The following is a 14,104-nucleotide window of genomic DNA, read 5'->3' as shown; positions in this document are numbered from 1 at the left end:
GGTCAGTGACTCCAAAACAGGGGGCACGCTGTCTAAAAGGAAAGCTGCTTTGGGTGTAGCGGAATATGGAGAAGGTAGCAGGGGGAAAAAAAAGGAACACAAATAGATAGTTTTAGCAAGAGACACAATTCAAACAGAAGCTCAGCAGGGCTGAAGGAAGCGCTGTGGGGAGTGTGAGAGAATAACGATGATTTGAAAGAGGAAGGAGGGCGAAATGAGTGGACACCAGCTCTAAAGCTTAAATTTGTGCCAACACATTGAAAAAGGAAATAAACATGAATAAAAAGATGAATACAGAAAGCAGAAGCTACATTTCAGCACCACTTGGATGTCATCATACTGTCATGCCTTTATAATGCAATGCTGAATATTTTATGTATGATTTACTGCAATAACAAAGGTGCATGTAAATGAAATGGAAGTTTGACTGGAAACTTGGAACAGCACAGATAACCTGAACACCATTTCACATCAAGACGAGATCTGCAATCTGCAGGTGAAATGACGTTTCTGTGTCTGAAAGTGTACTATCATTTTATAAATAAAGTACTACATGATTCACCATGTAAAATATTAATAATAGTAGGCTATAGTAAATACTACAACTCCTTGCAACATTTAGAAAGTCTCATTTAACAGCCCATCTGATCAAAAATTCTGACTGTGAAAAAAAAAAGTTGCACCGAAACGGTGTTATTCAAGTGAGTACCAGTTATTGACAGTGGGCAGGATTTACTCATTTTACATGTTTTAGTAAATAAAATGTATTTCACCCATCGCCTCCCTCAATGCAACAGTGTGTGTATTCAACCAAAACCCTCAGGTGGCACTAACTGTCACCAAGTGGATTATGGACTTTACACAGGGTGACCCTTGATTAAATGCAGCACCCCGCTGAATGGAGCCCCTGCCCCTGCATCCGTTAATGCTTTTATTTTAACCCCATAACAGCTATAAACGTCTGTGCGGCCATAAAGCCGATGAGGAATGATTGGAGCCATTGACTGTACTGTCAATGCTCAGTGGATGGGGACTAACTCCGCTGGGCCCTTTATGAGTGCTTCATCCCCCGGTGGATCCATCCCCACTGACTATAATGAACCTGTTAAAGCCTCTATAAATATTGGCTCCCGTGCTTAGTGATTGTTTGAATACCTTCGAAATGGAGCGCCATTTGCAAACAAGTGGCTGGGCGTCGGAGGTAGCGCAGCTAATACCTAATCAATGGAGGGACGATCCCTTGCAGCGGGCCCTCGCAGAGCCCTGATTCATGCAGAGAGCTCGGATATAATGTGGTTTAGAATAAGCACAAAACTACCCTATTGATTAACACATTATCAGTGTCAATAGGAAAAGTTCTTTCAGGAAGACTTAGAAACTGCAGTGGAATTGAAAGGGCCATGCAGACATATCAAGGCTGCGGTGGGAACTAAACATCTTCCCGCTAGCTCCAGTGAGGTATTCAGACTTCAGAAGTCTCAGGCAGGGTCACTCTCCCCATGTTGGGTATCAGTGTTACGGATTAGATGTGAGTACAGGTTCTTCAAGCCCAGGAAATCCAAACATTCCCTTGTCGACAAAAGGAAAATTCTCCCCTGATGAAGGGGAGATATTTAGGTTTACAGGGTATTAAGTAAGGCTACGCTGCCACATTTCAATTGCTTATAGATGAATAAGACTGAATTTCAATGCTATGTAGGTCTGTATTAACTGACACTGTCTGTGTGACCATGAGATCAGTCAGATTGAATACCAGGATGGGTTTTTACTTTTCGTATCTAATGTAATTTTTCATATTTTGTGCAAAATCTAATAAAAAAAAATCTAAAAATATAAACTGATAAAAAAATTGTGTTTCTCTACAATTAGTCATCTAAAAAAATGGAAAGTATCAAATTGTAGATTAGTATCTTTAGTATTAAAGAAGTGCATTTATTCATGAACGATGCCAAAAAAACAAGAACATCTCCTGTCACTCAAATCTGAATGGCATTAGGCAAAACACTGTGGATATGACTCAAAACTACAATCCATCTCCAAATGTTTAATTGGAGGTGTTAAAATTCACATGTACATTAGCTCCTGTGATGCAAACTTATCTTTGTGTTGTTAGTTATTGTCACCTTATGCATATTCTCAACCACAGTTCTGCACCTATGTAGTCAAAAACACCATATTCATTTTGTCATATCTTAGTGGGAAACACGATCATTTTCACATTTTAGATTTAGCATCCTCAGGATTTTGCAAATCATTTGTTCTGCTTATTTATTTAATTGCATCAAAGTTGTATTAAGCAAATATGTATCTTTTTTTTTTTAGAACTGCAGCATTGTTGCATCGTCACTGACTGACATTTGTCTTCTGTAACTGCATAGCTAACAAAGACAGAGACGACAGTCCTCATTTCCTGACACATTCCTGGTGTAAAATCGTGCTGCATGTCGGAATTTGATCTATAAATGAGAAGAAAAAAAAATTACTAGAGCCATCTCAGTTTAACAAGTGATGTTTCTGACCTTGTGTGACATGAACTTGAAATCAATGAAAAGGTCATGCTGACAGTATCCATGGGGGGGGGGCTTTTTGAACCACACTCTGAATTTTTATAGGGGATCTATGAGCAGGTGAGGCAGTTTTATACTTCTTTAACAACATTCAGGATGAGCATCAGTGCAGTGTTTAATTAGTGCTGTCGAGCAAATATCTGACAATTTTGGTTTCCTTCATAAAACATATAAACATCTTAAAGTTAAAGACATGAGCTGGTGGTGATCTTGGAGAATCACCATAATAAAACTGCTAATGTTGATGCTGTTTGATGGTTGTAAAAGCAGCAATCTGCAAAACTGTGTGAGTTAAAAAAGCCTCTGTGACCTTGACCTCTCGCACACGTTTCCTTGTTTTGAAATAGAACTCAGTGGAGGTAACCATAAAGTTTGCAAAGATGTGTAAAAAAACAAAAAACAAAACATTGTTCGGGTTCACAAAGTCAGTCTGCTGTTCAGTATCGAAGCAACAGCTCCAGAGAGATTAGATTCTCACTCCTCTGCTCTCTGTGTTTGGGAAAGAGTTCGTCATAATCACAATAACTGAGCAGACCACCCCAGGCCACAAGAATATGATGCCAGGTCTTAAACTGAGTGAAAATCCTTTTTATCACAGCATCCACAAGTTAAAATTGACCCCCTTTGTAATATACTTAGGGCTTATAAAGAAGGTAAAGCTGATTTTGCACTATAATGCACAAATGATGAGCAACATATGCATATGACCATACATATGACACATTCTTGTGGTTTAATTATCTTTAAGAATGCCAACTGACTGTTAATAATAGTGTGTGGAAATACAGCAACATGTCTGTGTAGGCTGTGTAGCTGCATGTTTGCATTTACCAACACAGACTATGAATCCACAATTCCGTAACACTGAAGTTGGACAACTTTTTTGAAGAGAATATCCTCATTCCCCCCAAGTTCATGATCCACTTCCCCGACCGCTCTTACACTTTTCATCTCACATTTGTCTCGCAGCAGCCTCTGTGCTTTAACGTCTCGATCCCTGAAGCCGCGGGAGGATAGAAATCACCGTTGCAACACACAAAACAGGTTTTCACTCTAAAAGCAGGAAACCTTTTAGGAATTGTTGCCGATCTATTTTGGAGGGAGACGTATTGCGTACTGCGCGCTGTTCGACAACTCTCCGGCGCACACGCGTACGCAGCATACATCAATCAATTTCTGCAGGAGGTGCGCACGTTTCCCTCTCACCAAAGTGCATTATATTTCTCACGAGAATCTTATTTCTGACGCGTTTCTCAATTATTAATGCCACTTGTCGGTAACAGAATAGGGAAGTATGATGCTTACCTTCACCGATGCACCTTCATTGACTTGACCAGTAGCTCCCACTTGGGTTGCTGGGAATCCTGTCGACGTGCGCAGAGGACTGATGGTAATCTGGTCAATTTAACAGATCCTTCCTCCTGCATTAAACACGAGTGACGAGTTACACTGGCATGATCTATGAGTAGCTTATCTATGCAATGTGAGTGAAGACCGCCAGTAGGGGTGGAAGAGAAAAAAAAAATCAAGATCAGTGAGATGGAGAAGGAGCGCGCAGGACTATAGCGAGAGAAAAGTTGTCCTCGGAGCAACAAAAAGTTGACAGAAAAAAAAGGGACTCCACTGCAACCTGCTACTGTCCGAAATTGGTATGCTGTAGTTTACATTAAGCAATGTAACCAAAGCCTAAAAAAAAGAGGAAGCGAGGAAAACAGGCAGGTGTGAGGGGAGAGAGATCCGGGCGCAGGGAGGGATGAGAGGAGGAGAGCGCGGAGAGAAGGGGGGGAAAGGAAAAAAGAGAAGGTGCTGAGCCTGAACCTCTCCACCTCACATCAGCCCGACTGCAGTTAAGTTTCTATCAGCTGCAGACTGTGTTCTGCACGTGTTCCTGTGGACGTGAGACAGAAAAATTGACCCGCATAGTGAAGAGACCGCACAAGGAAAATATATGTAGACGGGTGGTGGCCAGAAAGCGGATCGATCGGGTTATAATTTTGTCCAAAGTCGAGGGAAAATAAAGTTCATGGAGGAATGAAATTTGAAAACAGATGGCGAATCCCGTCGCCCCTAAATAAGATTCGATCTTTGGGAATGGAGTGTGGCTAGATAATATTTGGTTGGACGTTTGATGAAAATGACGGATTTTTCATTTTGGACAGGTGGGGGTAGATGGAGAGAGGGGAGGGGGGGTGGGGGGTGGGAGTGGGGGGGGGAGTGGGAGTGCGGTGTGGAGGTGATAGAGGGTGGATATGATGTGTCTAGGGACAGAAACTAAACTTGGGAGAGGAGGACGCAGTGTTTTTTCCCCCCTTCAGATTTCATCCAAGGATCTCATCCCCATCCAAAGATCTCATCCCCCCCCCCCCTTTTCCATTTGCCCCCAGTGCACAAGCAAGACCCCCCCATCCATTCGACCCCCCCACCCCCACCTCCCTCCCTCCTTTCCTCCAGCTCACACCGGAGCTGAAAACAAGAATACCAAATAAATGAGAAATTTTCGTACAGGCCCCGCTTCCGTGCGTTCCATGCTAGCAATAACAATTAAATATCGACCGCTTTCCCGGCCGGAGAGAACCTGAGATACCCAGAGACTGCCAAGTACCGAGACCCCCTCCCCTCCATTTCTCCCCATCTTCCACATATGCACTCACTCACTCACTCTCCTCCTTTTCTCGTCATCCCCTCCCTATATACATCTTTTCCTTCTAATCCAAGTCTATCAGGCCAATCTCTTCTAATTTGGTGTATCTCGTTTCTCTTGATTCCATCCCACAAAAACCCATTTCAGCTCCGCGTTTATCATTGCTGATTTGGGGGTGGCCTCTCGGACACACTCCGATTTTCTCTCAATGCAAGAGGACTTCCTCACACCATGCATGTTAGTTTATCAAAATCAATTATGGGATTGAGATTCACGTTGCCTGCCCCCCCACCCCCCCTGGATTGTTAGAGCACGCGGGCTCATTGGAGCTGCTGGCACACTCATGCTTCAGCTCCACTCTGACAATGGATGTGTCATTTTTCAAGCACATCCGTGTGTCTGGGTTTCAACACAACATGCCCACAAAGACACTTAGCTAACCTGCATTGTGTTATTAAAAATATGCTGTGTTTAAAATTGAGGCACAAATGAAGCCACAGATGTGTTGCAGAGGAACGTCATTACCAACCAAAAATCAAGATATAAACATGACAATGTGTGTGTTTTTGGCTTGTGTGAGCTGCTGTCAGATCAAGTGATTCTTTGAGAGCCTCTACTGGACTGTGTAGTTTTCCTTTAAGATGGATGAATTCTTTTTTTTGGCATTTATATGAGGATCATTGCAGGATATGATAAGCTATAATTTGGTGGGAAGATGGGACCAAAAGATTTTCGTACGCTACTTTGTTTTGTTTTTTTAAAAACTTTTTTCTGTGTGGTAAGCGAACGCACCATTTTGGCACTTATTTCAAAACCTGTATGGATCCTTGTGCAATATGATGACCTCCTGCTATCCAACAGAGAACAATGGAGTCTGAGGGGGGTTTCAGACTTTAGACCAAAAGACAAACAGGTAGACTCCATTCCTCTTCAACAACCTCCCTTTGTTGATTGACGGGGCCCCTGGATTTGCGCAACTCGTGACAAGACTGCCAGAGGAGTGGCATTATGTTGGACTTATAACTCCTGAGCACGCCAATGCCAACTTTCCAAACGAATTGCACAACTATCAAAAGTTTCTCCATCATTGTCGTTGTGTCTTCTCTCACTGCTCTTTATATTTTTTTCCGCCTCAGAACTTCTCTCTGCTCGCACCCAAGCCATTCAATTTCTAGGCTATTTATTTCACCCCCACCACACCCTCCACTCATCGAGCTCCCCCACCCCAACACCTCCTCTCGGTCTCCCTCATCCTCCTTCTCATCTCTCCTTTTTTCACACCTCTCCGCATCTCCCCGCTCGCTATTAAAACCCATTCTTCCCCTGTTGTCGCCCTAATTCTCCTCTCTCCATCCCGCCGTCTTTTCCCTTTTTCCCCATACTTCCCCTCCACCTCGTTATCTCCCCCGTTTGACTTTAATTAGTTAATGCATTAATTATCTACGCCCCAATACCTGCACCATTAACATACCCTCTCCTCCCCGTGGCTCCCTCCCTGCCTCACCCCGAGGCCTCTGGGCTGGAGATGCTGTATGGACACACAGGCAAGACGCGCACAGGCACAGACACACAAAACTCTCCTCTTCTTTTTTTTTTTTTTTTCTCTCCTCCTTTTTTACCCCATGCCTCTTTTTCACTCTATTTCTCGCTCTTTCACTCTTTGCCCCCTACCTATTTCCCCCCAAGTCATCTCTCTCCCCCCGTCTATCTTTCTTCTGCCCCCCTATACTCTCCTCTTTTTCTCTCTGTGCCTTGCAGTCGCCTCTGCCGGCTGGTCTCTCTCCCCGGCGACGGAATTATGAAAAATGCGCCCATCGACAGAGCGCCTCAGCTTCGATTAGCCGAGATGGGACATGACAGGCCGCGATCAATACTTATACCGTCCTATAACGTGTCAACTAATGAATCAATCTCGGCTAAATTTTCCATTTTTCAAAAGCCGACGCGAGAGACTGGAATATCCTCTTTTGTAAAGATATTATTATCGATTTCGTCGGCAATTTGACATCGGGGGTAGTTAATTCCACTCTAGAATAAAATTGAAAACACTTGAGATTGAAGTGAGAGAGGGAGAGAGAGAGAGAGGGAGAGAGAGAGAGAGGGGAGTGCGCGGGGAGGGAAGGAGGGGGAGGCAAGGGCAGGCAGGAGGGGAGGGGGAGACGGCTGTTGACTTGATAAAAGAGAATGGGAAGATGGAAGGAAGGGGAAAAGGGGATAGGAAGAAGAGATACTACTGGTGGTGTTGCAGAGACAGCAGCAGTGTGTCTATCTATCTATCTATCTATATCTCAAACATTAAAAAACAAAGAAGATACTCCAGTATATGCGTGGTATATATATCATAAACACATGTACAATCCAATCCAATACAGCCCTACAATAAACCTACTGCATTTCTGAAGCTTGTAATGTTTTTATTGTTGTTGCAACTGTCACAAAGGTGTTTTTTTTGAGGTTGTAATTCCTGCTTCCTGTTTTTATTTTGTCCACCCCTTGGATTTAGATGGATACTGAATAAATACTGCTCTTACAAAACATTCTTTGTAGCAGCCTGTGTTGGAGTGATGCAAGAGGTGTTTTTAAAAGGACTAAATGACCACCGGTGTGTGTTAAATAGTAAGCAAGATGTTCTCGGATAAATCCTCAGATGCATGTCTATGTTCAGTCTAGTCAACTATTAGGAAGTTAGTGAACTATTCATAGCGTGACATACTTTCAGTAGCACTAAACATATGAATTTTATGTCTGTCGATACAAGTTAAACTTTAAGTTATGATAATAACGCTGTCTGGGTGTGTATGTGTGTGCTGGCAGAGACGGGGAGAGGCAGGGAGTCAGCATGTGTGTCAGAGTGAAATATAGATGGAGGAGGCCGGTGTGTGTGAGGGTCAGCGAGGTGCAGTGTAACTGTCGACAATCACAGCCTTATTTACCTGTCAAAAACACTATCATCCCACACAGCCCCAGCCAAGCAATTTCTCCTGTCTCTTCCTCCCTCCTCTCCCTCTCTCTCTCTTTCTCTCCCTCTCTCTCTCTCTCTCTCTACCTCCAATTACAACCTAGAGGGCTATTTCTCTCCAGGACAAAAACACTCCCCGCAAGCCCTCCCTCTTCTTTCCGATAGCCCCTTCTTCTCTCCCCCCATTGTTTCTACCCTTCTCTCTCTTTTTTCCCCCCACTCTCCCCTGTTCTTGTTCCTCTTCTGAGAGTTGGAGAGTGGAAATGAACAAGCTGTAAACACACACCACTTATCACAGTGTATGCTGTTGTGTATTTGTTGGCGAAAGGCTGGCGAGGTGAACGCTGTGGTGTATGAGGCCAGAGGTGTGGGCTACCTTGCCAGACGGACAGACGGGAAATAAAGATGCACCACAGGTTGAAAGGCAGCTTGATCAATGCACTGTTGGTCGCTCACTATAACCTTCTCCTCTAAAACAACAACTGCTGAAATGTGCACAGTTACAGAGTATGTTGAATTTTTACACAGACGGTATAGAACAAGTCTTGTGCTGTCTTTCCTCTTATACTGTTTGTAGCCCTGCTGTCCTCTCTGAAGGTTGTCAATATTCATTTTTTTCCCCCTATTGTCAACAAATCCCATGAAAACCAAAACCAACTGTGCCACTGACTTCTATTATTGTCCAAAAACAATCAAAAACACATAAGTGAGATGCACTGTTACACATGGTGACATGTTCCTCACATTGGACTCAGGCACTGTCGTATATTTTGAGTCAACCGTGCTGCCGTAAAGCTTACAAATGCAGCAAATGTGTATTAATCTGCAGTTAAATATAGTCCCCAAAAAACTGAGCACTTACTCCTTTTGGAGTATAGTTTGGTGAAAACTACAGTGCCCAGCTGTTTAAGAAAATGACTTAAAAAAACAAAACAAAACACTATTTGTGTTCCTACTGGAGATTTACATCTTTGAATGGGCTTAAAGCTGAGTGCACAGACACGGTATGGAGGTTGTAAATTATTAAGAGATAGAATAACACACCATGGGTTTCATGGGCTGCTGCAAATAAAAAATATACAGAACAATGCCAGAATTATCCTTCACACCACATGTGTAAAAAGAGAAACTTAGTAAGTAGTCAACATGATCTGCATGAATGCTTTCACCTGCAAGTCCTGCATATTCATTTCACTTGGAAGCATATATATTTGTCTTTTAATTTAAATGAATACTATCAACTGGAGAGAGTCGTTTAAAACGACAGGAATCTAAGACGCTGTTCTGCTGCATTTAAACAGAAAGAGGACATTTGTTTAAAGAATAACACTTTTTTCCAAAAAGGATGCTGGAAAGGACAAAAAACAGACAATAAACCTTCCATTTGTATATTTGAGTCATTACAATAACAAAAGTAGAGTGCTGAATACTTTGAGCATCACATTGTCCGTGGCTGTGCTGCTGAAGTTGTCTTAAAAAACATAATAAAGCAGTGCAGTATATTGAAAATATTATTGTTTTTTGTACAACCTGATATTTAGAGAATATTTTTTAGAGACACAATATTTTTACCTTTTGGTTATTTCATATTTAAGTAAAAGTTTATGTGTATCCAGATTTAGCACTAAGTTCGTGAAGAAGGCTCAACCAAAGTTGATAAAACATTGACATAAAGATTCATATATGTGTGTTTCTGTATATGTGTGTGTGTGTACATTTATTAATGACATTGTAAGGCTCTAAAGTCTTAAGTGACTGCCGTATTGCTGATTTGTAAGTTCAAATTTGATTTATGAGATGTGGTATTCTTCAATGAATTTCCCAGCATTTTAGTTGTATTTATCTTTCTATAAAAGAACGTATCAGACAAATTATTCCAACAATTATGACAGCAGGCTGAATGACAGACAGTGACAAATTTGAACGTCTGCTCTGCCGCCTGACAGAAAAGCCACTCAGAGGAATTTTGCTGATACATAACTACGGCGGATACTTAGGTAGCCTTTTATTTCCCGAACCGAGTCTTTGCTGCCTGTGACTGAAACATATACATGTACACACACATATACGCAGACGCACACACGGACTGATAGCAGTCCCCTGTCTGTCTTCGTGACTGGCTCTGTGAAAAGGCCATCTGACAAAGCCATTAACAGGGCGGTGTAATACCTGTGTCTGTAGTGAGCTGAGTGACACAAAAAGACATTTATGGGCACTGCCATGACAGGAGAGGCACTGTGACATCTGACTGACCGACTGACTGGTTTGGGAGCTGGCTGACAGATAAAGGCAGACACTGACACTGACACTAGTGAGACGGTGATGGAGAAAAGAGACGGGACACATATCATTGCCAGAGAGAGTGAATGAAGGAGGATTCGCATGATCTAAAAGACTGCTGAACGGCATACTGGAATTTGTCTGCATAATTTCCATTCACTATATTGACACTTGAGCGTCAAAGTTTTTCAAATCCATCAAAAAAGGGCCAAGATTTTACACGGCATGGGTCAAGTTTAAGCACACAAAGTTTACAGTTAATGGATCACTGAGTGTTGGAGTTTCATTTTGATTTTTTTTTTTTTTTTTTTTTTTTTACCAAAGAATGAATTTTCATTATCAGTAAGTGTAGCACTTGGCTGTAAATTACGGGGAATTTAGATGTCATTTTAGGACTCAGGCAGACAATGGACACGGCGCTGTAACCAGCAAAGGAGAGTTGCAGACAGTAAGACAAGAAGAAAGTCAGAGCAGAAATGTAAAGAGGGAGACAGAGACAGAGTGTAAGATGAGGAGAGAGAAAGAGAAAGAGAGAGAGAGAGAGAGAGAGAGAGAGAGAAGGAAGAATGATGTTGAATTGAGTGTGTGTTTGTGTGTGAGTGTGTGTTATAGTGTGTGCAGCCAGGGCAGCAGGCAGAGGCAGCTAAGCAGAACCAGCCAGCCCTCACAAACCAATCAGGCCTTCATTAGGCTGGGCGGGAGGGATCGATGGCCAGCCCGCATCAATTAAACAGCACCCGCACCACACTATATATATATATACACACACACACACACACACACACACACACACACACACACACACACCTATTCTATTCAACTGCCATCCCCACCACATATACATACACACACCTATTCTGTTACAGCAACACTACACACATAGATAAGCACTAATTTGGCACACGCACGTAGAAACTATAAATTATGCAAAGAGAAAGACTATTCTTAACTATCTATATCTTTCATACCTATACTTCACAATGTTATATATTAAATAGTACACACCAATCATACAATACATGTCTAAGAGCTAAAATATTAATTGATTCTCTTATCTCTATATCACGAATCAATAAAGTATTTTTTTTAAAGGTTTTGAATGTGTTGCAACTTTGCTAATGCCATATCCTCATATCATGAGGGCTCCCACTAATTCTATGGCTCACCCTAAAATCAAAATAGGTATTGCAAAGAATTCATATCTGAAAAATATAAAAATATTTTTAAAATCCATATACTTTTAAGGGGCACCGTCCAAACTGCGATCGCACTGTAACCTGTCCGTTCGCTCTTTCACCCTCGACATACACTCACAACATCGATAACACCCAATTACACAGAAGCTCACACATGGTGGGTCCTGAAAACACACAATTACACGCGCTCCGGACACACTTTTTATTAACACTCAATTACACACGCGCATAAATCACTGACGAGGCGTGCGCCCACAAGAGCGTAACTGGAGACTGTCATGTGAGGGATGGGTCGTTTTCTTTTTGCCGTTGCTTTTACGAAAGGCCAAAAAATATATTATTTAAAAGGTAGGCCTAGAGACAGAGCGATAAGAAAGTGATGGGTTTGAATCCCTTCTGTGGTGGCTTTTGTTTGTCCTACCGATGTCACAAGGGTTTCCTCAAGGTGCTTCAGTTTCCAGCAATTCAAAGGCATGCAGGTCATATGAAAACTGCCCACACTGACTCTGCTGTGTATGATCTGTATGATGATGTAGTACAATATATGATGTAATATGGTATATGGATTATAAGGGATGCTGTGTATGCATCTGGTTAATGTGTAGCCTGTAGCCTCTATCTATGTGTTGGTATACAGAATATGTTATGTTATGAAGTATATTACAGTTTATGCTTTGGAATATGGGGCACTTTGAGAAATGTATAAACAAACTTGACTTCAGTCTGCATCAAAAGTACAATTTATAATCCAAATGTGGACAAAAGCCTTGCCCTAAAACACAAATTCAAAACACATCGGGATTGGATTCTACTTTCACTCTCAAATTGATCAATAAGGTCATTAAATACATGGATTAACCCAAGACAACATCTAAACTTAAGTTATATATTTTCTGATGTTGTTGTTGTTTGTTTGCATGTTTGTACTGCAGTAAATTGGGTCAATATTTCCAATTATGATCGACTGAAAACAAAGGAAATGTAGTTATTTTTAGTTTTTTGAGTTAAAGGTTGCACTCGTGAAATTTATATGGCCAGAAAAAGACTTTCAAGCCTTTAATGCACAGAAACAAAGGATGAAGTTCTATATTGATATTATAAATGTCATCATGCATCTAATATAATCCATTACAATGGATGATGAAGCAGAATTTGATTGTCAAGTTGCAAAACTCTACTTGATTCAACAAAAACTGACATCACTGAGTTTTAGTAAAAGACCGGTGAAGTACAAACATCATCATGAAGTATTATGGGTAAACTAAATTTGTGGTCTATTACATAGCAACATATTATAACAATATCTAGTAGAAGTGCAAATTCTGCACTAATTCCAGTTAATGTTAGATTTATGATGATAAGAGCACCATATCTGGCCATAAGTCTGGTGCAGAAATGTAAAAGCAACTTAAAATGATGAGCTTTGTGATAAAGTTTATTGGCTGCCATTTAGGTATAGATAAGATGTAGTGCCTCTTCCCTGACAGGCGGACTGACACAAGTTTCCCCCTCAAACACCCGCTGCGCTGCGGCAAAAGCAGCGTGGTGAAAATATTCAACCCCAAAATAAATGTGTCTGTATTGGACGATTACCGGGCCACGCTTCCTGAGCCCCGCGCGTCACCTGCTCGCTGTGGCATTGACACGTCAGTCTCCCGCGGCTAACGCAATGTGACAGTGTTGAGATTATAATATCTGGCCCGTATTACCGGGCATTAACGCCATTACCGCGCCCCGCCCGCTCAGGTGGGCCACTCCGGGACTGAGAGAGGAGATTGAGAGAAGGCATTGTGGAAAAAGCGAGAGGAAGACTATGAGAGTAGATGAATGAATTTGAGAAAATGAGAGAAGCAGTTTAGCTCCAGTAAAAGGCCTGTACTGTCGTAGAGAGAAGATAGAAGCATCTGACAATCAGATGGAAAAGATGGGGCGTTTCTGTCTGATTTTATGGCATTTCGGGAGGATGCTGTGGCTTATTGTGATACTGCGTGTGGCAAGTAAACCATTTATTGAATAATGATGATGAAATCTGCCATCCACATCATCAGAGTACAAGTATGTGTGTGTGTGTGAGTATGTGTGCTCCTTATGACAGAGGATGGGTTGTATGATATAATAACAAAGAAAACGGGTGAGAGGGGGCAGCCCAATTGGATAAAGCTATTCTAATAATGAACAGCTGAACAAGCACCATCACTTCACATGATTTAATGTTTACACCGTGCCACGCCTGGTTTCATATCGCTTTTTCAGGGCCTTCATTTGTTTCACCCAAAGAAAACACTTCTATTCCACAGCCTTGTTGTTTTAATTAGGGAAATTAATACATAAGAATAAATTATTGTGGCCTCCTCGTCTACTCCTGTACACCCCCCTCCACCCCCACCCCCAGAACGGTGGCAGACACCATTGCCTGCCTCCCTGCTCGCTCGCCTGCATGGGATGTATTTGTGTGCCATAA

The 14,104-nt window shown here is 41.9% G+C and overlaps 1 protein-coding gene across 8 annotated transcripts in view; it reads right to left on the bottom strand.

The window, feature by feature from the left end:
* Positions 1–14,104, bottom strand: part of erfl1 (Ets2 repressor factor like 1) — a 94,755-nt gene that overhangs the window by 47,879 nt on the left and 32,772 nt on the right. For 5 of the 8 annotated variants that reach the window (XM_044358874.1, XM_044358877.1, XM_044358873.1 and 2 more), the window contains one exon: positions 3,873–3,988. The exons of the other annotated variants lie outside the window; for them this stretch is intronic. The gene's annotated coding sequence lies outside the window, so the exon portion shown is untranslated. The remainder of the gene's footprint in view (positions 1–3,872; positions 3,989–14,104) is intronic. 8 annotated transcript variants of the gene reach the window in all.

This window comes from Thunnus albacares, chromosome 8, assembly GCF_914725855.1.
Source record: "Thunnus albacares chromosome 8, fThuAlb1.1, whole genome shotgun sequence".
In the NCBI taxonomy this organism is placed as follows: Eukaryota; Metazoa; Chordata; class Actinopteri; order Scombriformes; family Scombridae; genus Thunnus; species Thunnus albacares.
This window is presented reverse-complemented; position numbering and strand designations above follow the sequence as displayed.